The following is a 23,310-nucleotide window of genomic DNA, read 5'->3' as shown; positions in this document are numbered from 1 at the left end:
GTCTGAGAGAGAGCCAGCTACTGCTAGTAGCAAGATCCTTATCTCCCTTGCTGGCTCTCAGGTGTCAGCTTACATCCTGATTAGCTAGCTTCCACCTGAGTTAACCCTTATGAGTGCTGGATGAAGCACTCAGACATATGTTTCCCATGCATAATTGATAGGGGTAGACTTCACCCTGTCACATACCTCCCCTGTTTGTGCGTGGCTAGTGTCCCACACGGCTGAAGCCCAACCCTCCACTCCTTCTCTTGACAAAAAAATCAGCATTTCCATGGTCCTTTCCAGGTCTATGCTGAATATCAAAAGAGAAGGGTTGGAGGGCCATATACCACCTGGTCAACCTTGGATTTGTGTCCTTCATGGTGTTTAACCACTTCAAGGGCGCATGGTCAGTGACCAGGGTGAAGTGTACTCCGGCGACATAATGTCTCAAGGCCTCAATTGCCCATTTTACAGCGAGGCACTCCTTCTCAATAACGGAATACCTCACTTCCCTTGGGAACAGCTTCCGGCTGATGAACAGTATGGGTGTTCAACACCATCAAATTGCTGAGACAGCACTGCTCCCAGTCCTACCTCTGAGGCATCCGTCTGGATGATGAAGGGCTCTTTAAAATCTGGGCTCCGAAGAGCGGGGCCCTCTGACAGGCACTTTTTTAGCATGTCAAAGACGTCTTGGCACTCCCACGACAATTTAACTTGGGTTGGGGCACTCTTTTTTGTCAGATCTGTTAGGGGTGCAGATATTTCTGAAACATTGGGGATAAACCGCCTGTAATACCCTGCTAACCCCAAAAGGGAGCGTACCTGTGTCTTTGTCTGTGGAGTGGGGACTTCCTTTATGGCGGCCACCTTGCTAGCTAGTGGCCTTGCTATCCCTCCCCGTTACTATCCCTCCCCCAACGTTAGGACTGCCCTTAACCTTTTTATATGAGACTGCCAGTGTCTGCTATAGATGACAATGTCATCTAAGTAGGCCGCGGCATATGCCCTATGGGGTCGTAGTACCTTGTCCATTAACCTTTGGAACGTGGCTGGAGCCCCATGTAACCCAAATGGCACAGTGACGAATTGGTATAAACCGAGAGGGGTGGAGAAGGCAGTTTTGCATTTGGATTCTTCCGCTAGAGGTATCTGCCAATATCCTTTTGTGAGATCTAGGGTGGAGATATACTCTGCTTTACCAAGTGAGTCAAGCAATTCATCCACCCTAGGCATTGGGTATGCATCAAATCTGGATACAGCATTTACCTTTCGCAGATCCACGCAAAACCTCACCTTCCCATCTGGTTTAGGGGCCAACACTATAGTGCTACACCATTCGCTGTGGGACTCCTCGATCACGCCCAATTCCAACATGTCTATTATCTCCCTCTCTACCAGGTCTTTTCGGCCCTCTGGCAATCTATAGGGACGGGACCGTACTTTTACGCCAGGTTCTGTCTCAATCCTATGGGACACTAAATCAGTCTGCCCTGGCAGCTCAGAAAAAACATCTGGGAACTGGTCACATAATTCTAGTAGGTCTGACCTTTGTTCCGTTGTTAACTGCCCTCCCATGGGAACCTGATCGTCATTGTACGTACAACCCTTTGGAAGCTGTGGACCCAAATCCGTCTCTCCTTCCCGAGGGTGGATGAACAACGATCTCATAGTTTTCCAGGGTTTCAGGAGGTTCACGTGGTAGATTTGTTTACCCTTCCTGGACCCTGGTTGAGAGATCTCATAGTTCACCTCCCCAGTGCGGCGGAGAACTTGGAAAGGACCCTGCCACTTCGCAAGGAGTTTACCCTCTGATGTCGGTAGTAGTAGCATCACCTGGTCCCCAGGTTGGAAGACCCTCAAGCGAGCATTTTGGTTGTACTGCCTCTCTTGACGTTCTTGAGCAGATTTGAGGTTTTCCTTAGCAAACTGACCTATCATGTCTAGGCGGTTTCTAAGGTCTATGACATACTGAAGGGTATTCTTGGAGGGGGAGGGCTCCTCCTCCCAGGATTCCTTCAGTAGGTCGAGAATACCCCAGGTTGGCGTCCATATAGGAGCTCAAACGGGGAGAAGCCTGTGGATGATTGGGGAACTTCTCGTACCGCAAACAACAGGAAAGAGAGAAGTTCATCCCAAGCTTGCTTTTCAGTGTCCACAAACTTCCTAAGCATGGTTTTTAAAGTACGGTTAAACCTCTCTACCAATCCATCAGTCTGAGGATGGTAGACTGAGGTCCGGACGGATTTTACCTCCAATAACTTCACGACATCCTGCATTAACTTTGCCATGAAATTTGTTCCCTGGTCAGTTAACATTACTTGGGGAAGTCCTACCCTAGAGAACAGTTCTAACAGCCTGTGAGCAACCTGTTTAGCAGTGGCTGATCTTAGAGGGAAGGCCTCAGGATATCTGGTGGCATAATCTACAACAACGAGTATAAATTTATGTCCCTTCGCAGAGGGTTCTAAAGGTCCGACCAGATCTACCCCAATTCTCTCGAATGGGACGGCTACCAAGGGCAGAGGGACCAAGGGAGCCGGCTTCTGTCCTTTTTGGCTAGTTAACTGGCATTCAGGACATGTCTCACATAGTTTCATGATGTCACCATGTATGCCTGGCCAGTAAAACCTGGACGAGATGCGGTCCGTGGTCTTATCTCTGCCCAAATGACCACCCCATGGGAGAGTATGGGCTAGGGTGAACACTGTTTTAATCAACCCTTTAGGGACTAGCATCTGTCGAATGACCTCCCCTGTTTGTGTAACCTTATTCACATGATATAGGATGTCATTCAACAGTTCAAAATGTGGAAACACTTTTACACCTTGTTCATCCATTATCTTGTTGTTGACCTGTACCACCTTCTCATATTGTCTAGCCAGAGCTGGGTCCTCCCTCTGCCTCTGACGGAAGTCAGGAAGATCCAGGTCTGGCAAAATTCCCGTATCTATCTGTTCCCCACCCTGGTCATCCCCGGCCATGACCTGCAGTCCTTTGGGCTGACTAATGTTACCAAGAGTCCCAGCCTTTCTTAACCAGTCCTCTTTTTCCGCACGTCTCTGTTTACGTGTCTTTGGGACGTGGTGTCTACGGGGGAAAATCTCTGGGGAAAAAGTAAACAAGTCTCCGGGCTTCTCCGGCACCAGAGAATTAGGCTCCGTAGGAGTAGGGGCCAAGAACGTTTTGAAGTAGGGCCAGTCTCGGCCAAGTAGAACTGGAGCAGGTAGCCAGGGAGCAACTCCCACTAGTAGGCTAGCCTCTTGATCCTTGATACGCAGTAGAACGTTCGCCGTCAGGTATCTCTTTGTATCCCCATGGATACATTCGATATACCAAGGAGAGTCATAAGACAGTCTGTTGCTTGGAATTAGGCCCTCTAGGATCAGGGTTTTTCCAGATCCCGAGTCCAGCATGGCTTTTACTTTTTTCCCCTCCAGAGATGCTGGGACTAACCACGGATTGTGGTCCCCTCGGAGACAAGCTGTGGCAGTGGTTCTGCCATATGAACAGTCCACCTCATCATCTCCTGAGTCCGCAAACTCGGTCGTCAGCGGAAGCTCTCGACGGGGCTCGGTGTTTGGACCTCTCCGCTGTTGGATGGGATCCTCCCTTCTGGTTGGTGGCGTTATCCTCTCCACCGGATGGGTGACAGGAGTCCAGGTTCTCGGGGAATACTGTGGGTGGCGGCCTCCCTTGAGTGATCCAATGGCCTCGGACCCGGGACGGGCGTCTCTGCGGGAGTTTGTACCAGGAACCCTCCGAGATGGGAAAGGGTCTATCCGATCGGGTTGACTGGATCTCCCAAGCTGGCGGGTTGTAGACCACTCGATTGTCTGCTCTCCTGCCTCTAGCATCACCGGAAGCAACTGGTGTTTGCACAGACCGTTCCCAGCTATCCTGTTGGGTGTCGTCGCCAAGGAAGTTTTCCACCAACCGGACCGCTGAATCCAGGGAAAATGCAGCGTGTCTTTTTACCCAGGAGCGGGAGGAGGGGGGCAGTATCTGTATGAACTGCTCGAGCACAAACTGTTCAAGGATCTCTGCCTGGGTATGCTTCTCCGGTTGTATCCACCTGGTACATAAGTCTACTAAGCGGTGGGCTACGACCCGGGGTCTGTCTCGGTTTGTATATTTCACTGTCCGGAGCCACTGACGGTAGGTCTCTGGAGTAAGGCCTAGGCGATCCAGAATAGCAGCCTTTAGTTGCTGATAGTCCATGGCCTCGTCTGCTGGAAGAGCCTGGTAGGCTGCCTGAGCTTCTCCTATGAGGAGTGGAGCCAGAGTCGTTACCCAGCGATCAACTGTCCAGCCATGGGCCGTGGCTACCCTTTCAAAAGTGAGGAGGAATGCCTCTGGGTCTTCGGTTGGCTTCATTTTATGCAGCATCACCGGTGGGTTATTTGGAATCTCTGGTCTGCCTGGGGCTCGGCCTTCGACCAGCAGTTGGAGTAGCTTTTCCTCTCGCCGGGCCTGTTGCTCATCTTGCTGGGCCTGTCGCTCTGCTTGCTTCTCTGCTAGCTGGAGCTGTTGCTCAAGGAACTGAGAAAAAAATGTCTCCATTTTTTTTTGTGTGGCCCTTCAGATACAGGGGCCGTCCGACATCCCTCTTCTGACACCACCGGTGGCAGGACGGCCTGTAGCCGAGGTCAGGGAACAGTCCACACGTGTAGTTTCAGGGTAAATGAAAACGTTCAGTGGCTTTATTTCTCCACAGCAACATAACATGCGGGTACACTGTCGCTTTAAACAAAGCAAATCCTGCTCCACAATGGGAGAAACTGACTAACACAGCAGGCCTATCTAGCAGGCTGGCTGGCTAAACCATAACCAAACCGTAAGTGTCTTTTAAGCAGTCAGAAAAACAAAGGAACAATTCTTACTTTGGTTGCAGTAAGTAGTGTGCTGTATCCGTCTGGCTAGCAGCACATCTATCCGTGTGCTCTGGTCTGAGAGAGAGCCAGCTACTGCTAGTAGCAAGATCCTTATCTACCTTGCTGGCTCTCAGGTGTCAGCTTACTTCCTGATTACCTAACTTCCACCTGAGTTAACCCTTATGAGTGCTGGATGAAGCACTCAGACATATGTTTCCCAGGCATAACTGATAGGGGTAGACTTCACCCTGTCACAGGGTACCCGGCCAAAATCAATGGTTCTACCCGGCCGGCTACCCGGCTTGACACTTACCTGAAGGGTGGCGGCGCCATCTAGGACAAGCAGCAGCGGTCCTCTGGCAGCATCAGAGGTGTCTTCAGCAGCCGCCCCAAAAGTGAGATTCCGCTCCTGCCCGCCCCAACCTCTGCAACTCGGCTTCTCTTCCGTACGACCTCTGCACCTCTTCTGCTCCTGCCCGACCTCGGCTCCCATCTGACCTCCGCTCCTACTCCACTCCGCCGACCTCAGCTCCCTCCCGCCTGACCTCCGCTCCCTCCCGACACCTCAGTTCCCGCCTGACCTCCGCTCCTACTCCGCCAACCTCAGCTCCCTCTCACCTGACCTCCGCTCCGTCATGACATCCGCTCCTCTTCCGCTCCCGCCCGACCTCAGCTCCCACCTGACCTCCGCTCCTACTCCACTCCGCCGACCTCAGCTCCCTCCCGTCTGACCTCCGCTCCCTCCTGACACCTCAGTTCCCACATGACCTTCGCTCCCACACGACTTCCAGGCCTCTTCCGCTCACCCCATCTCCGCAGTGCACCTCTTCCGCTAACCCCAACTCTGATCCACCTCCGTTCCCGCCCGCTCCTCCTCCACTATTAAATCCTGCTGTCCCACGCCGGCTGAAAGGTAAGTGTAAGTAATAACATTTTCAGCTACCCTGACATTACCCGACGCTGTGTAGTACCCGGCCGAGCCTACTTCTCAGTGGCCGGTACTGGGTAATGTCCGGGTAGCTGGAAATGTGCCGGGTAACACCGGGTACCGGGTACTCGGTACATCCCTACCAATGAGTGATTCGCATACAGCTTAAGTGTCCCTGCTTCAAGAACTTAATGGTGTACAGACCGTATCCAGCTACTAGAGGTCCAGAGATTTGGGTAAGATACCACGTTTCCTTATTCCAACCCTGTGAACATTTTGGTGTGCTCTGGAGGCGTGGATTGAAGTTATATAGTCACAGAGCCAGGTCCCGATTTTTATTCATACTTCGGGTAAGGACTGCTCCTTAAGACCTGGCATTATGACACCTCTAATTATTCCTTTTCTGCCGTTCACTACAGTGGTCAATTGTATGTATACTGTATGTGTGAGTGTATATATGATATAAATATACCCTCTGGATATTGGATTGGACTATTCAATTTTCCCAGACCAGTGACAGACTTTCATATCTTTCTGTCTCAGAGTGTTTCCTTAACTTACATAATTTGTTTCCACAGGAAGTGGTCATCAATTCCCATTGATTATAGTGTTTTTGCTGATAATTTTAATAAATTGTATCCCTTGTCAATACACATTATGTATTATCTGTGGTGAGCGTTTCTATCATTCTATATACACTGTTCATTTTTTGGATTGGTCTCCGTATGAAGCAGCCCCACAGTACATTCTGTATCTACACACCTGTACCTTCCCCAAACCCTCTCCACTATCTGACTCTGGTTGGATATATTCACATTTAGCAGTTTACACACTTAATGTATTAACCCTTTTCACATTTATATCACTCACTATTTAGTGATTTTACACAATACACAAAAAATATATATTTGTTTTTATTTAAGTAATAATCCCCGAAGAACAGGGCATTACTGGCCAATAATGCCCTGGCTGGAAGAGTTGAAAGCCTGAGGCGGAGCGAGGCAAGGGGGGTGGGGGGGGAGAGAGAGAGGCGTGGGGGGGAAGAGAGAGAGGCGAGGGGGGTAGGGGGGAAGAGAGAGAGGCGAGGGGGGTGGGGGGGGGAAAGAGAGAGGCGAGGGGGGTGGGGGGGGAAAGAGAGAGGCGAGGGGGGTGGGGGGGGAAAGAGAGAGGCGAGTGGGGTGGGGGGGGAAAGAGAGAGGCGAGTGGGGTGGGGGGGGAAAGAGAGAGGCGAGTGGGGTGGGGGGGGGAAAGAGAGGCGAGGGGGGAGAGAGAGGCGAGGGGGGAGAAAGAGAGAGGCGAGGGGGTGTGGGGGGGGAAAGAAAGAGGCGAGGGGGTGGGGGGGAAAGAGAGGCGAGGGGGGAGAAAGAGAGAGGCGAGGGGGGGTGGGGGGGGAAAGAAAGAGGCGAGGGGGTGGGGGGGAAAGAGAGGCGAGGGGGGTGGGGGGGGGGGGAAGAGAGAGGCGAGTGGGGTGGGGGGGGAAAGAGAGAGGCGAGTGGGGTGGGGGGGGAAAGAGAGAGGCGAGTGGGGTGGGGGGGGAAAGAGAGACGAGGGGGGAGAAAGAGAGAGGCGAGGGGGGGTGGGGGGGGAAAGAAAGAGGCGAGGGGGTGGGGGGGAAAGAGAGGCGAGGGGGGTGGGGGGGGGGAAGAGAGAGGCGAGGGGGGTGGGGAGGGGGAAGAGAGAGGCGAGGGGGGTGGGGTGGGGGGGAAGAGAGAGGGGGGTGGGGTGGGGGGGAAGAGAGAGGCGAGGGGGGTGGGGTGGGGGGGAAGAGAGAGGCGAGGGGGGTGGAGGGGGAAGAGAGAGGCGAGGGGGGTGGGGGGGGGAAGAGAGAGGCGAGGGGGGTGGGGGGGAAGAGAGAGGCGAAGGGGGTGGGGGGGGAAGAGAGGCGAAGGGGGTGGGGGGGAAGAGAGAGGTGAGGGGGGGGAAGAGAGAGGTGAGGGGGGGGAAGAGAGGTGAGGGGGGGAAGAGAGAGGTGAGGGGGGGGGGAAGAGAAAGGTGAGGGGGGAAGAGAGAGGTGAGGGTGGGGGGGGAAGAGAGAGGTGAGGGTGGGGGGGGGAAGAGAGAGGTGAGGGTGGGGGGGGGAAGAGAGAGGTGAGGGTGGGAAAGAGAGAGGTGAGGGTGGGGGGGGAGAGAGACAGGTGAGGGGGGAAAAGAGACAGGTGAGGGGGGAAAAGAGACAGGTGAGGGGGGAAAAGAGACAGGTGAGGGGGGAAAAGAGACAGGTGAGGGGGGAAAAGAGACAGGTGAGGGGGGGAAAGAGACAGGTGAGGGGGGAAAAGAGACAGGTGAGGGGGGAAAAGAGACAGGTGAGGGGGGAAAAGAGACAGGTGAGGGGGAGAAAAGGGGTGAGGGGGAGAAAAGGGGTGAGGGGGAGAAAAGGGGTGAGGGGGAGAAAAGGGGTGAGGGGGAGAAAAGGGGTGAGGGGGAGAAAAGGGGTGAGGGGGAGAAAAGGGGTGAGGGGGAGAAAAGGGGTGAGTGGGAGAAAAGGGGGGAGATGCAAGTAACAAAGTTACCAGTTGGGACTCAGCAGCTTCTGACAGCACTAGCAGCTGTGACAGAGGGAGAGAGGCTGCTTATCCTGCCGTGCAGTGAGAGAGGGAGAGAGACTGCTTATCCTGCCGTGCTGTGAGAGAGGGAGAGACTGCTTATCCTGCCGTGCTGTGAGAGAGGGAGAGAGACTGCTTATCCTGCCGTGCTGTGAGAGAGGGAGAAAGAGGCTGCTTATCCTGCCGTGCTGTGAGAGAGGGAGAGAGACTGCTTATCCTGCCGAGCTGTGAGAGAGGGAGAGAGACTGCTTATCCTGCCGTGCAGTGAGAGAGGGAGAGAGACTGCTTATCCTGCCGTGCTGTGAGAGGGAGAGAGACTGCTTATCCTGCCGAGCTGTGAGAGAGAGACTGCTTACCCTGCCGTGCTGTGAGAGAGGGAGAGAGACTGCTTATCCTGCCGAGCTGTGAGAGAGGGAGAGAGACTGCTTATCCTGCCGTGCTGTGAGAGAGGGAGAGAGAGGCTGCTTACCCTGCCGTGCTGTGAGAGAGGGAGAGAGAGACTGCTTACCCTGCCGTGCTGTGAGAGAGGGAGAGAGAGACTGCTTACCCTGCCGTGCTGTGAGAGAGGGAGAGAGAGACTGCTTACACTGCCGTGCTGTGAGAGAGGGAGAGAGAGACTGCTTACCCTGCCGTGCTGTGAGAGAGGGAGAGAGACTGCTTATCCTGCCGAGCTGTGAGAGAGGGAGAGAGACTGCTTATCCTGCCGAGCTGTGAGAGAGGGAGAGAGAGACTGCTTACCCTGCCGTGATGTGAGAGAGGGAGAGAGAGACTGCTTACCCTGCCGTGCGAGAGGGAGAGAGAGACTGCTTATCCTGCCGTGCTGTGAGAGAGGCAGAGAGAGACTGCTTATCCTGCCGTGCTGTGAGAGAGGGAGAGACTGCTTATCCTGCTGTGCTGTGAGAGAGGGAGAGACTGCTTATCCTGCTGTGCTGTGAGAGAGGGAGAGAGAGGCTGCTTACCCTGCCGTGCTGTGAGAGAGGGAGAGAGACTGCTTACCGTGCTGTGAGAGAGAGGGAGAGAGAGACTGCTTACCCTGCCGTGCTGTGAGAGAGTGAGAGAGACTGCTTATCCTGCCGTGCTGTGAGAGAGTGAGAGAGACTGCTTATCCTGCCGTGCTGTGAGAGAGGGAGAGAGACTGCTTATCCTGCCGTGCTGTGAGAGAGGGAGAGACTGCTTATCCTGCCGTGCTGTGAGAGAGGGAGAGAGACTGCTTATCCTGCCGTGCTGTGAGAGAGGGAGAGAGACTGCTTATCCTGCCGTGCTGTGAGAGAGGGAGAGAGACTGCTTATCCTGCCGTGCTGTGAGAGAGGGATAGAGAGACTGCTTACCCTGCCGTGCTGTGAGAGAGGGAGAGAGAGACTGCTTACCCTGCCGTGCTGTGAGAGAGGGAGAGACTGCTTATCCTGCCGTGCTGTGAGAGAGGGAGAGAGACTGCTTACCCTGCCGTGCTGTGAGAGAGAGAGAGAGAGAGACTGCTTACCCTGCCGTGCTGTGAGAGAGGCTGCTTACCCTGCCGTGCTGTGAGAGAGGGAGAGAGAGACTGCTTACCCTGCCGTGCTGTGAGAGAGGGAGAGAGAGACTGCTTACCCTGCCGTGCTGTGAGAGAGGGAGAGAGGCTGCTTACCCTGCCGTGCTGTGAGAGAGGGAGAGAGAGACTGCTTACCCTGCCATGCTGTGAGAGAGGGAGAGAGGCTGCTTACCCTGCCGTGCTGTGAGAGAGGGAGAGAGAGACTGCTTACCCTGCCGTGCTGTGAGAGACAGAGAGAGACTGCTTACCCTGCCGTGCTGTGAGAGAGTTAGAGAGAGACTGCTTACCCTGCCGTGCTGTGAGAGAGAGAGAGAGAGAGACTGCATACCCTGCCATGCTGTGAGAGAGGGAGAGAGAGACTGCTTACCCTGCCGTGCTGTGAGAGAGGGAGACTGCTTATCCTGCCGTGCTGTGAGAGAGGGAGAGAGAGACTGCTTACCCTGCCGTGCTGTGAGAGAGAGAGAGAGAGACTGCTTACCCTGCCGTGCTGTGAGAGAGAGAGACTGCTTACCCTGCCGTGCTCAGTGAGGAGGGGAGCGGAGGTGCTGCCGGAGGACAGGGAGAAATCCGTGGTGCTGTTTCTCATCTGATCGCTGATACTTAGAGTGCAGACAGGGATTCCCTGGACCGGAAGCTCTGGTAAATACAAGTACTTTAACTTATTGGTGTGCAACAATTTCCTTTGTTTATGTAATAGCACGTGTAGCCATGACTGGTTCCTGGCTACCAGTCTGCCCTTCTCCTGGCAGTAAGCCCTGGTAAGAGCAGGCCGGAGTTAGGGGATACCCCAACAGTTGTATCTGGAGATTGAGTGTTATCTTCGGATTCAGCTAAGCGCATTACTCCGCCAACCTCGGACCCTGGAAACGTTCTTACGTCTCACGGCCAGAGTCCCTGCTGCAGCATCTTCCGGGCAAGGTAAATAGGTATGAAGGGGTTAAAAGATATCTGCAGGTATACACAGAGTCCTTAATATAGCAGGGGGCTCCCCAGTATAGCAGAGGTACCCACATTCATGCCCAGATATACTGAACCTAATTTAGAGGTTCAGGGGCTGCTCCAGCTAGGTTGTAAAACTGAGCAGGTTTTAAAGTGTCTAAAAGTTTTAAAGATATTTTCTCCTGTGTGCCAGAAATGAGGCTCGTGATTGATTGTAGGAAATATAAACTCACTCCAGTCCTGACACAGAACAGGAACCCATAACTTTCAGCACACAGAAGACAGGACACAATATATTTTCTTAAAAGGGTATAGTTTAATGTATAATATATATATCCTGTATATGAACCAGACCTCACACCACACACGGCACAGAGTATATCACCAGACCTCACTACACACACGGGCACAGAGTATATCACCAGACCTCACTACACACACGGGCACAGAGTATATCACCAGACCTCACTACACACACAGGCACAGAGTATATCACCAGACCTCACACCACACACGGCACAGAGTATATCACCAGACCTCACTACACACACGGGCACCGAGTATATCACCAGACCTCACTACACACACGGGCACAGAGTATATCACCAGACCTCACTACACACACGGGCACAGAGTATATCACCAGACCTCACTACACACACGGGCACCGAGTATATCACCAGACCTCACTACACACACGGCACAGAGTATATCACCAGCCGGCACTACACACACAGCACAGAGTATATCACCAGATGGCACTACACACACGGGCACAGAGTATATCACCAGACATCACTACACACACGGCACAGAGTATATCACCAGATGGCACTACACACACGGGCACAGAGTATATCACCAGACCTTACTACACACACGGGCACAGAGTATATCACCAGACCTCACTACACACACGGGCACAGAGTATATCACCAGACCTCACTACACACACGGGCACAGAGTATATCACCAGACCGTACTACACACACGGGCACAGAGTATATCACCAGACCTCACTACACACACGGGCACAGAGTATATCACCAGACCTCACTACACACACGGGCACAGAGTATATCACCAGACCTCACTACACACACAGGCACAGAGTATATCACCAGCTGGCACTACACACACGGCACAGAGTATATCACCAGACCTCACTACACACACGGCACAGAGTATATCACCAGACCTCACTACACACACGGGCACAGAGTATATCACCAGACCTCACTACACACACAGGCACAGAGTATATCACCAGCTGGCACTACACACACAGGCACAGAGTATATCACCAGACCTCACACCACACACGGCACAGAGTATATCACCAGACCTCACTACACACACGGGCACCGAGTATATCACCAGACCTCACTACACACACGGGCACAGAGTATATCACCAGACCTCACTACACACACGGGCACAGAGTATATCACCAGACCTCACTACACACACGGGCACCGAGTATATCACCAGACCTCACTACACACACGGCACAGAGTATATCACCAGCCGGCACTACACACACAGCACAGAGTATATCACCAGATGGCACTACACACACGGGCACAGAGTATATCACCAGACATCACTACACACACGGCACAGAGTATATCACCAGATGGCACTACACACACGGGCACAGAGTATATCACCAGACCTTACTACACACACGGGCACAGAGTATATCACCAGACCTCACTACACACACGGGCACAGAGTATATCACCAGACCTCACTACACACACGGGCACAGAGTATATCACCAGACCGTACTACACACACGGGCACAGAGTATATCACCAGACCTCACTACACACACGGGCACAGAGTATATCACCAGACCTCAGTACACACACAGCACAGAGTATATCACCAGACCTCACTACACACACGGGCACAGAGTATATCACCAGACCTCACTACACACACGGGCACAGAGTATATCACCAGACCTCACTACACACACAGGCACAGAGTATATCACCAGCTGGCACTACACACACGGCACAGAGTATATCACCAGACCTCACTACACACACGGGCACAGAGTATATCACCAGACCTCACTACACACACGGGCACAGAATATATCACCAGACCTCACTACACACACAGGCACAGAGTATATCACCAGCTGGCACTACACACACGGCACAGAGTATATCACCAGACCTCACTACACACACTGGCACAGAGTATATCACCAGACTGTTCTATATACAGTGGGACATAGGGGGGAGATTGTCACAATGTTGCTCACCAGTGCATAGCCAGCACCATGTGCAGCTCTCACCAGGGTGTACTCACTGTACCTTGCTAAGCAGCCCACCAAGGGTCACTGTTCCAAAGACGCTCAGGAGGAGCTGGTTAGAGGCGCTCTGGCCTCTCCTCTTCCATCTCTATGGTCCCCATGCTGCAGGGAACACTGATCCTGAGCACAGACTGTCCCACATCCTGAGGAGGGGATCCAGGTCACTCCCACAGGGAAGGACTGAGAGATCACAGGGGCTCCCCCCACCCTCCATAGGAAGTACACACACAGTGAGGAGGGGATAAAGTGCACATCTCAGGCACTGAGGGGGGGACACACTGAGGAATAGGCTCTGAAGCCTCTAAGTCCCTTTTCCTGTGCCCCCCTCACATTGCCCACCCCCTGCTGCACAGAGATCTTCAGCCTGTGTTATTGGGTAAGTGCTTTCCTCCTCCTCCCTTCCCCTCCCTTGTGTGACCTGTGCACATTATCCCAGTGCTGTTCTGAGCTTCCTTACACACAGGAGCCTGAGAGGCTGAGCCTCTGATAGTGAGGGGGGAGCCTCTGGCACTGGGGGGGGGGGGGGGGGGGGGTTAATCCTCCCTGTAGGCCGCAGACAGTATTAATGTATTAATGTGATGCGCAGGAAGAGGGAGGGGGGGAGAATGTTATGTGCAGGGAGGGGGGGAGAATGTTATGTGCAGGGAGGGGGGGAGAATGTTATGTGCAGGGAGGGGGGGGAGAATGTTATGTGCAGGGAGGGGGGGAGAATGTGATGTGCAGGGAGAGGGGAGAGAATGTGATGTGCAGGGAGATGGGAGAGAATGTGATGTGCAGGGAGAGGAAGGGGGGAAGAATGTGATGTGCAGGGAGAGGGAAGAATGTGATGTGCAGGGAGAGGGAGGGAAGAATGTTATGTGCAGGGAGAGGGAGGGAAGAATGTGATGTGCAGGGAGAGGGAAGGAAGAATGTGATGTGCAGGGGGAGGGAGGGAAAAATGTGATGTGCAGGGAGAGGGTGGTGTGAATGTGATGTGCAGGGAGAGGGAGGGGGTGAGAATGTGATGTGCAGGGAGAGGGGGGGAAGAATGTGATGTGCAGGGAGAGGGAGGGGGGAGAATGTGATGTGCAGGGAGAGGGAGGGGGGGGAGAATGTGATGTGCAGGGAGAGGGAGGGGGGAAGAATGTGATGTGCAGGGAGAGGGAGGGAAGAATGTGATGTGCAGGGAGAGGGGGGGCAAGAATGTGATGTGCAGGGAGAGGGGGGGAAGAATGTGATGTGCAGGGAGAGGGAGGGGGGGAGAATGTGATGTGCAGGGAGAGGGGAGAGAATGTGATGTGCAGGGAGAGGGGAGAGAATGTGATGTGCAGGGAGAGGGGAGAGAAAGTGATGTGCAGGTAGAGGGGGGAGAATGTGATGTGCAGGGAGAGGGGGGGGGAGAATGTGATGTGCAGGGAGAGGGAGGGAAGAATGTGATGTGCAGGGAGAGGGAGGGAAGAATGTGATGTGAAGGGAGAGGGAGGGAAGAATGTGATGTGCAGGGAGAGGGAGGGAAGAATGTGATGTGCAGGGAGAGGGGGGGTGAGAATGTGATGTGCAGGGAGAGGGGGGGAAGAATGTGATATGCAGGGAGAAGGGGGGGAGAATGTGAAGTGCAGAGGGGGGGGGAAGAATGTGAAGTGCAGGGAGAGGGGGGGGGAGAATGTGATGTGCAGGGAGAGGGAGGGAAGAATGTGGTGTGCAGGGAGAGGGGGGGGGAGAATGTGATGTGCAGGGAGAGGGGGGGGGGAAGAATGTGATGTGCAGGGAGGGGGGGGAGAATGTGATGTGCAGGTAGAGGGGGGGGAGAATGTGATGTGCAGGGAGAGGGGGGGGAGAATGTGATGTGCAGGGAGAGGGGGGGAAGAATTAGATGTGCAGGGAGAGGGGGGAAGAATTAGATGTGCAGGGAGAGGGGGGTGGAAGAATGAGATGTGCAGGGAGAGGGGGGGGAGAATGTGATGTGCAGGGAGAGGGGGGGGAGAATGTGATGTGCAGGGAGGGGGGGGAGAATGTGATGTGCAGGGAGGGGGGGAGAATGTGATGTGCAGGGAGGGGGGGGGAGAATGTGATGTGAAGGGGGGGGAGAATGTGATGTGCAGGGAGAGGGGGGGGAGAATGTGATGTGCAGGGAGAGGGGGAAAGAATGATGTGCAGGGAGAGGGGGGGAGAGAATGTGATGTGCAGGGAGAGGGGGGGGAAAAGAATGTGATGTGCAGGGAGAGGGGGGGGGGAGAATGTGATGTGCAGGGAGAGGGGGGGGAAGTGTCCCCTCTTTCTTTTTGTTGTTTACCCAGGGCTAACTTGGAATAGAAGATTGGAAGTAACAAATAATTAACTTTGTAACTATTGCAAGTAGGATGTGTATCATCACTAGAGACCTACTAATCACACAGAAGGTATTTTGTATCTGTTTCAGCCAATACCACTCAAAGTACAGGGGATTTTCTTGTATCATTGGAGCGCATTACTTTAAACATATAACTGACTCTTTGGTCACGCTGTTTTTCACCATACGAGGCTACAACTGGATGTGGTCGTAGAAACACGCCTGGGGGCGTGGAACCAATGCTAGAATATGCCCTAGAATAGAGTGAGTCAGCACGTCAGGACGCGGTGAGAGAGAGCCGCACATACTACCATCTTTCCGCACTTCTTTGGATCTATGCTAAACCCTAACTAGATTAGGGGGATCTATACCCACAGATATCACTGGGAAAAGCAAGACAGACAATACATACTAATGTTCACCAGCTTTGTACCAGTTCCACTGTTATTCTGATATCAACATGAATCTGCACTGACTAAGTACGCATGGTGTACGTCGCTACTATACGCTTGGCGGATCTACACATTGTTTGAGCTACACCGCTTTACTGAACGAACTGTCGCCATTCATATTTTCTGCCATGTTTTAGCTCTGGCACATTTTAGTGCCTTAAATGCATCAGGTTGGTGGTATTTTTTCACCATACTTTATTAGTAAATTGATTTATTACGTCTGTTGCCCTATTTAGGTTTATAGAGACCATATGAGCTATATTGGACTACGAGCTATTGTGCCTTATGGACAGTGTCCCTTATTTGATTCGACGGGGGTCCTATATGGAATATGTTATGCTACTTTTTTTCGCTTGTGCGTTGTTTACAGTACTAGGAGCCTGAGAGGAGGTGGTTCTTAGGGACAGGTCGTGGATCTTTATACCTGATCCCTCTCGTTATACTATTTTTAATACTTAATAAAAGGTTTTTATTCACCATTATCATTATACATTCCTACACAGCGAGTGCATTCTGTAGGGCACGTGTTCTCTCTTATTGTATTCATTGTTAGCCCTACATTGCACGTCCACTGTATTCTCACTTTGTTCTCTTAGGCAGATGCGGACATTCTCCCACTTCCATTATACCTTTTTTTTCTTATGAACAAACACAGTTCCTCTTGTTACCCAGAATCCTCTGAGGGTAAAGTCCAGGGGCGTTTCAGGTCCAACACAGAGGCTCTGCGCTTTTCCCCACAACATTTAAATTAAATGCTGTGGGAGCGCACGAGGCCTCTAATACTACATTATCTCTTACCTTGTCTCCGGCAGCTTCTGGCGATGCGTCGCCATGACAACGTGATGTCAGACGATGCCAGAGAAAGGGTAAGGGGGTGGGGTGCAGACGTAAAAGTTTGCGCACCCGGCCCTAATCTATGCAATTTTTTTTTTCCAACTTTCTGTTTATTGTGTTTTTCAAAGTATAACATACAATTGTTACATTTTCCAAATAAAAAAGCTTTACATGGGACAAACAACATTCGTACCGTCATTCATACCAACCTGGGGTAAGGGAGACAGGAGGGTATGGGGGGTAGGAAGGAGGGGGGGGGGCAGAGGAATCCTCTCTGGTGTACGATGTTCTCCGCTCCTGGTCCGTAGATCAGGTGTTACTCCCACCTGTTTCGGCGAGGCACCGGGTAGTGAATATGGGGGATAATGGATCCCTATTGGCTTCCTCTCATGGCGGGTATACTGTTTCTCTCGTATGTGGCTAATTGCAGCTTCTGCTCACCATCCAAGGAGAACTCACCTGCCCTTATCAAAGCCAAATGGAGGCATTGCTCACCCCTGGGATGTCTGTGCCAACCAAGGCAACCAGACTTTTTGAAACTTTGGGCCAGTGTCGTTGACCAAACTTGTCAACTTTTCCATCTGGCAAACAAACCAAATTCTATTCCGAATTTTGTCTAGTGATGGAATTGCATTCTGTTTCCACAATGCTGCAGTGTCGCACCTCATAGCCGTGGCAAAGTGTGCGATCAATTTGTTCCCTGATCTAGATACATCTGTCGTGGGTTTGCCTAAAAGGAACACCCACGGATCTAGTTGAATTTTGAGGCCCAAAAAAAGCCTCTGTAGCCAATCTCTAATTTGGATCCATACGGGTCTGAGTCGTGGACAAGACCACAGCATGTGCAACAGGTCCCCCTGTTCCCCGCACTGCCTGGGGCAGAGCGGGGAAGTGCCCGGCGCGAATTTTGCCAGTCTAACTGGGGTGAGGTACCACCGCATTAGTATTTTATATGAGTTCTCCTTTAATGTTGTACAGATCGAACTACTGGCTGCCGCCTTGAAAATCTCAGTCCAGTCGTCGTCTTCTAATGGCCCCGTCAAGTCTGTTTCCCATTGTGTCATGAACCTGGGTTTGCGTGAGCCGTCACTGTCAGAACCGACCACCACCTTGTACAGAGCAGATATGAGTCCCCGTGTGTCGGTGCCCCGACCACAGAGCTTCTCAAAATTCGTTAACGGCGGTCTAATAGTGTGTTTGGTGTAAAATGCCCGGACCTGGAGGTACCTAAGAAATTCTGTGTTGGGAATGCCCGTTTCTGACTAATAGGTCGAACGGTTTAATGGTGCCGCGCCCCTCCAGGTCTTTTAGCTTGTGGAGCCCCCTGTTTTGCCAAAGTGTGAAGTTTTTGCCAACCAATCCCGGAGCAAAATCTGGATCCCCGTATAATGGGGCCATTAAAGTATGTTTAGAGGTTAATGAGTGATTAGTTTTGGCCGCTTCCCAGACCGACAGTGAGTTGAGCACAGAGGACAGAGGATCCTTTAGGTCTTTCAGTCTAGCTTTTGGGTACCAAATTAGGTTTTCGATTGCAAGCGGGGCGCAGACCTCCTTCTCAAGTGCCACCCAGCGTCTCAGCTCTGGATTCCCATGCCACTGTGTGATTTGGCATAGTTGGGCCGCTTTATAGTATGCCAACAAACTCGGCACTGCCAGGCCCCCTGCCACTGCCAGGCATAATTGTCATTTTTACCCGTGGTGTTTTATTTTGCCAAATAAATTTTATGACTGAATTTTGTAGTTCTTTAATCTCTGATCATACCACTGGTATCGGGAGAGTTTGAAAGAGATATAGTAAGCGTGGGAGAAGGTTCATCTTAACACAGTAGATTCTGCCAATCCAAGAAATTCCGTAAGTGGACCATATTTTGAGCTCTTTTGTTAAAGCCCGTAGGAGCTGTGGATAATTTGCCTGATAGAGAGTGGAGCTCTGTTTAGTAATATGTATCCCTAGATACTTTATCTTTTTCGGCTGCCATTGAAATTTGAAGTTAATTTCTATTAATTTCTCCAAGTCTCTCGGCAAATTCAGACTAAGCGCCTCTGATTTAGCTTGATTGATCTTAAAACCGGATATGCTACTAAATTTTTCCAGTAGGGCGAACAGATTGGGTAGCGAGGTGAGTGGCTTTGTCAATGTCAAGATAATGTCATCTGCATATAATGCCACCTTATGTTCTTGTGACATAATTTGGATTCCGGAGATGTCCGGATTGCTACGAATGTGCGCTGCTAGCGGTTCCATGCATAAGGCGAACAACAGGGGTGAGAGTGGGCAGCCCTGTCTAGTTCCGCTTTTGATATTAAACAACTCTGAAGGGAAGCCTTGGAGTACTACCTTAGCTGCCGGGGTTGTGTATAATGCTTTAATTGCCCCTAATATTTTCCCTCTGAACCCAAATGCTCCGAGCGTGGACTCCATGTATGGCCAATCAATCCTGTCAAAGGCTTTCTCCGCGTCTAAGCTTAGTGCTATGCCACGGATCCCGTTGGCATTGATGAAATCAATAATATCTACTATCCTTCTGGTATTATCGGCCGCTTGTCTATCCCTAATAAAACCAACCTGATCTGGGTGAATAAGCCTTGGCAGGATCGCACTCAATCTATTAGCCAGTAGTTTAGAATAAATTTTGATGTCCGAATTGATTAATGATATCGGCCTATAACTTTGGCAATTTGTGGGATCTTTGTCCTTCTTATGTATTAAAGATATCGACGCCTGGAGCATGTGTGCCGTGAAGGGTTCCCCCGACAATATCCCATTGAACATTTTGAGCATGTGCGGCGCTAAAATCCCTACAAATTTTTTATAATATAAATTGGAAAATCCATCAGTGCCTGGGGCCTTGGAGGGTTTTAGGTTCATAATAACCCCTTCCAACTCCTCTAGTGAAAAGTCCTTCTGGAGCGCCTCGTGCTCCAATCTGCTCAGCCTAGGGAGATCCGCTTCTCGTAGGAAAGACTGGAGTGTGGCGTTAGTTTTTGTGCTATGTGCAACCTTCTCCCCGTTATATACAGTAGCTGTTCATAAAAAATTCTAAACTCTTCCACTATTCGTTTAGGGTTGGAGGACATATCTCCTGTTTTAGTTTTGATTGCCTGAATGTTATAATTTGGCTGCTTATTGCGGATCCGGTTAGCCAGCATGGTGTCAGGCTTGTTGGCTTTTTCAAAGAATTTCCTCTTTGTCCAGCTCATGTCTCTCTCGGCCCGGGAAGTAAGGAGGAGGTTAAGTTCAATCCTTACATCCTTCAACTCCTTCGAGATATCCTCCCCACCTGATCGGCTATGGAGTGTGGAGAGCTCATGTAGCCTCTTATATAATTGGGTCAATTTGGCCTCCCTTAACTTCTTTCGTCTTGCTGCCAGACTGATCAAAATTCCCCTCAGCGTGGCTTTGTGGGCTTCCCATAACGTTATTTGAGAATCCACTGTACCCGTGTTTAATGAGAAAAACTGTCTGATCTCGTCTTTAATTGTCTGTTCAATTTCTGGAATCTTGATCAGGGATTCATTTAGTTTCCAATTTGCTCCGGGACTGGCCGGTCTAATTTGCGTGCATCGTAGCTCTATTGATGCATGGTCCGACCATGTAATGTCATGGATTGTGGTGTCGGATATTTGGGGGACCATTCTGCCTGAAACAAAGAAGTGGTCGATCCTACTATAACTGTCGTGGGGGTGTGAGTAAAACGAATAACTACGCTCGCCAGGATGTTGCTCCCTCCAGATGTCGACCAGACAACCTCTCCGTAGTCCTTCCAGCAGTGCTGTGACTCCCGTCTGTCTATCTCGCTCTTGTCTAGGGGATCTATCAATACGGGGGTCCAGAACTTTATTAAAGTCACCTGCTACTATAACGTTCCCTACTGCCCATCTTTGAAGTTTGAGGAAAAATGCGTCAAAGAACTGCGGGTCACGTTCACATGGGGCGTAAACGCATGCTAGGGTCACCCTGCAATGCTGCAAAAGACCCACTATAATGAGATATCGACCCTCTGGGTCCCGCTTTATTTGTTCAACCTCAAAAGGGACTCGATTGTGAAATAGTATAGCGACCCCTTTTTTCTTTTCTTTAGCTGAAGCGAGGTAAAATCGTCTGAAGTTTTTGTCTAAAAACCCTGGGTTCTTACTTGAGCTATAATGTGTCTCTTGGAGGAAGAGAACATCCGCTTTCCGGCGTTTAAATTCTGCAAAAGCTATTCTGCGCTTTTGTGGGGAGTTGAATCCCTTAACATTTTGTGACAGGAACGTCAGTGCCATGGGTGTGTGTATATGGATTCTAGATATGTAGCAAAAGGATATGACCTACCCGGGCCTTGTGTCTGCGTATACTGCCAGTGACGGCTGAGTTGATTCCATCTTGTCTTTGCCTTTGCTTTTCCTCTGGGGAGATCTGAGGGTGGGGGGAAACAACAGGGGGGGAACAAAAGACACAGAGCCACACAACATTCACACTTAAAACCAAATTGATCTTGAACGACCTAAGGGTTTCTGCCTGGGAATAGCAGTCACGCCTCGGACTCTCCCTCCCTCCTGTCCAGGCTCGTGGGGGGTAGTCTTCCCCACGTCTTCCCAGGTCTTTGACAGAGCCGTGGTGTAGGACCGCAACTCCGTCAGAAAGGCACATGCCAACAGGCGGGGACAAGGGCAGTCATCCGCCCCCCCCGCCGGCGATGTAACAATATCTGTGTAAACAGTAAGCTAACTATAGTGTTAGCTAAAACGTTGCTCCCACTAACTATTGAGTATTCCTTTATTAACGCATCTGTATAGTTAACTGCACTATACTGGTTAGATTGACTCTCACTTGTAACCCCTTTGTATGTCTAAAAGTATCAGCCTAAACTGCGGTTGACCCTGTCTCCCTCTGAGAGTTCAAATCCTTTCACTATATCTAAATAGCCTATATAAATATATGTAGCTTATATATTTTAACCATATATAAACATATATAACATTTATAACAATTCCCCGGGTTCCCCCTCCCCCACCCCTCCCCCCGACCAGCGTGCACTCGGTGCACCCGTGAGAACTCGGCAGCATCCCACCCCCCGCCCCTCCGCATTCACTGAGCCGCAGAGCCCAAGCCCGGCCATAAGGCCCCAACCAGTCCCGGGACCCGTCTTGTTGTTACATCTCTTCTGGGATCTTGTCCCTCTCTCCTGCGTCTTCGCGGGGGAGTGCGCGTACCCCCTAGGAGCCCCCCTCGACAACCTCCATGGCCGGCAATGGGGCCCATCCGCTTCCGCGGCCGTCACTTCCGGGTCGTCCGTGATCTGAGTGGGTCCGCCCCCTGACGTCATCGCGGCAGCGTCCTCATATCCTCCCGCGAGCAGCAGAGAGGGAAGGCGTGCCCGGCAGGTGGAGCCGAGCGGAGCTCCCAGACTTCGCGCCGAAACAGCTCCTCCATTGCTTTTCCGCGCTTCTTCATCATCCTGACCCTCGTGTGTTGCTGGGCCGCCATCTTGGTGAGTGGAAATGCTTATCTGTTCGGGTTTTCTTTTTTTTTCCTTTTTTTTTTCTTCCGCCCCCCCCCCCCCCCCCCTTTTTATTTTTTTTATTTTTTTTTCTCTCCTCCTGTCTGTTGTGGTAGGTCCAGCTTCTGGTGAGCTGACCGAGTCAGCGTGCAATATCCAGGTGGGACTAGGGGGGAACGGGGGGACAACGAAGCCCAGCCGGAGGGAAGGGGGGGGGGGAACCGGAGGGGGCATTGGGAAACCATTTAACGTGGACCTCCCAACCTCTCCCCCAACTCTAACGACCAAAAAGGGGGGGGCAGGCCAGGGCCCAGGGCAATCAACATCTTGTAGCTGTGGTCAGTGTCCCGAACCTCAAACGGGTCTCGACTGACCAGTCTTGTCCCTCCGCTGACCACCTCCCGCCCCCACCCTTCTCCATTCAGCGGGCCTGGGAGGGTGTGTTTCTGGTGCCTCCGGCAGCTGTAGCGTGTCTGGGATCCCCAACCTCTTTAGGAACTCTGGCCCATCAGCAAGATACTTCAGAGCCTGGGTCTGGCAGTTCTGCACTACGACCAGCGCGAAAGGGAAGGCCCACCTATATCTGATCTCCTTGTCTCGGAGGAGTTTTGTGATGGGTTGGAGGGCCCTCCTTCGCGCTAGTGTGACTGGGGAAATGTCTTGGAAGATGGCCATTTCGATCCCTTCGAATGGCACCAGTGGGGTAGCCCTTGTCAGACGGCAGATTTCCTCCTTGGTGGTGAAGTGATGCAGGCGGAGTATGATATCTCTGGGAGTGTTATTGGGCAACGGGCGGCCTCGCAGTGCGCGGTGACACCGGTCCATAACTAATTCGGCCTCAGATTTTCCTGGCATTATAGATGTCATCCACCTGTTAAGCAGCCGCTCAGGGTCCAGGATTTCCTCCGGTATGCCCCTGACCCGTAAATTGTTCCGCCTGTCCCGGTTTTCACTATCTTCGTGGCGTTCTTCCAATTCGGCCACCCTCCGCTCCAGCTTAGGGATTTGGGCTCCCATCTCTCCTTGGCACTTGGAAGTCTCCTCCACCCTCTCCTCCAGCGCGTTCGTGCGGTTACCGATGCCCAGTATATCCTTTCTCAGCTGGTCCAC

General features: G+C 51.9%; 1 protein-coding gene across 5 annotated transcripts in view; it reads left to right on the top strand.

The window, feature by feature from the left end:
* Positions 1–23,310, top strand: part of LOC142488346 (uncharacterized) — a 193,423-nt gene that overhangs the window by 81,901 nt on the left and 88,212 nt on the right. The window contains exon 1 of one of the 5 annotated variants that reach the window (XM_075588744.1): positions 8,329–10,494. The exons of 1 other annotated variant lie outside the window; for it this stretch is intronic. The gene's annotated coding sequence lies outside the window, so the exon portion shown is untranslated. Of the gene's footprint in view, positions 1–8,328; positions 10,495–10,557; positions 10,774–13,202; positions 13,500–23,310 lie in introns of those variants that run through there. 3 more of the 5 variants (XM_075588747.1, XM_075588746.1, XM_075588745.1) reach the window with 3 other exon arrangements.

Source organism: Ascaphus truei, chromosome 2 (genome assembly GCF_040206685.1).
Source record: "Ascaphus truei isolate aAscTru1 chromosome 2, aAscTru1.hap1, whole genome shotgun sequence".
Taxonomy (NCBI): domain Eukaryota; kingdom Metazoa; phylum Chordata; class Amphibia; order Anura; family Ascaphidae; genus Ascaphus; species Ascaphus truei.
The sequence above is the reverse complement of the archived record's forward strand: the minus strand, read 5'-3'. Positions and strand labels throughout refer to the sequence as shown.